The following is a 2838-nucleotide window of genomic DNA, read 5'->3' on the forward strand; positions in this document are numbered from 1 at the left end:
CATGCAATCCATTTTGTTTTGTTCTTCATAGCAAAATCCTTTCCGACACCCGTGCCCTGAAAATGATAAATGGCAAGGTGGCATATTTCTGAAGCTGCACTCAAATGTCACTGTGAAAAATCTTTAATGGACTAAGTGTAGCTTTTCAGGTTACAACTTGTCAGGTACTGAGAAATTCTAGAGTTTGTCTTTAATCCACAAGTCTTTGGAACCACACTTCTGCAAGCAGAGACTAATTACAAGCTGCACCAGTCAGACCTGGGCAAGCAGAAACCAAGGAGAAAACATTTGATATCAGCAAATTCGTTATTATTATTATTATTATTATTCTCATTCCATTTTTGCTCCTTCCTTTCCTACTCAGGATATTTGAGGTATGAGCAATCTGTGACTGTAATTAAGGGGGTGCCAGCCCCAACCAGGCCACCATGCAGGCTTATAATCCACTCATACACCCAGCTTTCTCCATAATGGCTTTATTCTTTTCCTCCAAGGTTCAAAATCACCATGACTTCTCCCCCGACAAAAAAAAAAAAAAAAAAAGAAAAAAGAAAAAAAAAACTGACTCTGAATCATAAACCCTGGCTCCCAAATATTGGCCGTAATTGGGTAGGTGAGAGGTATCTGGTATGTCTGGGTGGAAGAGGCTCCTTTCTCCCTGGTGATTCGTTTTCAGAACACGTGGCAATCCTTCTAATGGCTTTGAGTTTCACGTCACCACCGGAAAGACCTGCCAGTTTCTTCCTGTCTGTGTGCCTGTCCAGTGCCATCATGCTACTCCCAGGATTGTGGCTTATGGGCACTCACTCACCCTTCAACATGGCTTGTTCACTCCAGTTCTCCCTTTCCAAATGTTCTCAATCCCCTGGGCTGTGCCCCAAGGGGGATTCAGCCCTTGCCCACCGGCCATGGTCTGAATGTTTGTGTCTTCCCCAAATTAATATGTTGAAACTTAATCACAAATGTGATGGTGTAATAAGGTGGGGACTTTGGGACTTTATTAGGTCGTGGAGGGGGAGCCTCATAAAAAAGGCTGCCTTGCCCCCTCCATCATGTAAAGCACCATCTGTGAACCAGGAAATGGGCCCTCACCAGACACCGAATCTGCCGGTTCCTTGATCTCGGACTTCCCAGTCTCCAGAACTGTGGGAAACACATTTCTGTTGTTTGTGAGCACCCAGTTTAAGGTATTTTGTTATAGCAGCCCAAATGGACTAGGCCACCACCATAGTCAGGGAGGAGCTGGCTGATTTGTTCGTGTCTGCACTGTGTCCCAATGAAAGCACAATAATCAATGAACATTGATTCTGCAATCGATGTTTGAAGGTCAAAGGAGTTGGGAAAGGGGGTCTCCTGAAGCCAAGGAAAAGCATTGTACTCCCCAAAACTGTGCCAGCCAGGTTTACCTTTTGCAAGATGCTACAGATTGAGATGCTTTAGTTTTACTTCTGGCTCTTTAAGCCCCACTCAAGCTCCAATTTTGATATCTCCTTTTAGACGCCTAGGTTTGGGCCCCTCCCAGGCTCCCTTCTGTTTTTGTTCTTTTTATCTAACATCATCCTTGGCTTTTCTTCTCCTTTAGGTTTGACCTCCTATCTCTTGGGTTGAGAAACCATCCCCTTTGACTCCTGGCCCCCTGTGACCCCTCCAAAGCCCTCTGTACAGGTCTTTGGCCACAAAGAGATTCAACAACCTAATAATCTAAAATTGTAAATGCCACAATTTGTGCATGTGTTTATTGTGTCTCAATTTTGAGTTCTTTGTGAAATCTTTTAGTTATTCCAGAAGGGATAGGGTAAAGAAAAGAAATCAGTTATACTCCCAGTGGCCAGGCATGGTAGGGCAGAAAGAGCGTTGACACTCACTACCCCTGCAGGGGCAGAGGGCAGAGGACCCCAGGTTAACTACCTAGAGATGAGATGGATCCTGGGCTAACTCAGGCCCTGGGATACCTGCACCAATTTCTCTCAGCAGGTCGAGACGTCACAGAAGCAGAGAAGACATGTCAACTCTCTACAATAGTGTCTTAGCCCTGGAGATACTATCGGAGAGTGACAACAGGCAGCAAACAGGGTTCTATTCATAGTGGCCACAGTTTCCCCAAGCAGAGAACATATCCAACCAATGGGACTTCAGTGAAGCTTTTCCTAATCTGTGCTCTGAAATGGCTAAGTAGAAGAGAGCTATCTAGAGTGTATGAGGATGTCTTTAAAGGCAACCTTGCAATAACTATTGCATGCAGACTGTAATTGTGGGCTAAAAGTGAAGGCTGTTTTATTTGTTAGGTGAGACCCTTCCAGAGCACCTCCTGCACATGTACACACATTCTCTCTCTCTCTCTGTCTCACACATACACACACATCTCCCCCCCAACACACACACACAAAACCAACCCTATCCCAGGGAACCCAACAGTCATAGATCTCATCTGGGATCCAACTACTAATCCAGGTGTCGTGATCATCATGTGAGAGATAGCAGAATCTCCACCAATTTTGGAAAGAACTACTCAAGTGTTTTTTAAAAGAAATAATGGAAAAAATTAAACAGCCAATTGAACAGCCAATAATAAAAATAGGATGTGGCTATCTCATATATTTTGCCATTTATATCCAAAATAACTTATGGACATGCACAAAACATCCATGAAAATAAAAACATAATCATTACCTTCAAAAATCACCCTGGACCCTGCACATTCTCACTTCCCTCCCTGCCAGCTATCTGGCTCACTGAAGTCTTGACCTCCGGGGCTCAAGTGATCCTCCCACCTCAGTCTCCTGACTAGCTGGGACCACAGGCACACGCCGCCATGACTGGCTAATTTTTTTATTGTCT

At 44.4% G+C, this 2838-nt stretch overlaps 1 pseudogene; it reads left to right on the forward strand.

Moving 5' to 3' along the window:
• Positions 1-357: 357 nt before the first annotated feature.
• On the forward strand, positions 358-1119 carry LOC101177998 (annotated as a pseudogene).
• Positions 1120-2838: the final 1719 nt, after the last annotated feature.

Source organism: Nomascus leucogenys, chromosome 19, assembly GCF_006542625.1.
Source record: "Nomascus leucogenys isolate Asia chromosome 19, Asia_NLE_v1, whole genome shotgun sequence".
NCBI lineage: Eukaryota > Metazoa > Chordata > Mammalia > Primates > Hylobatidae > Nomascus > Nomascus leucogenys.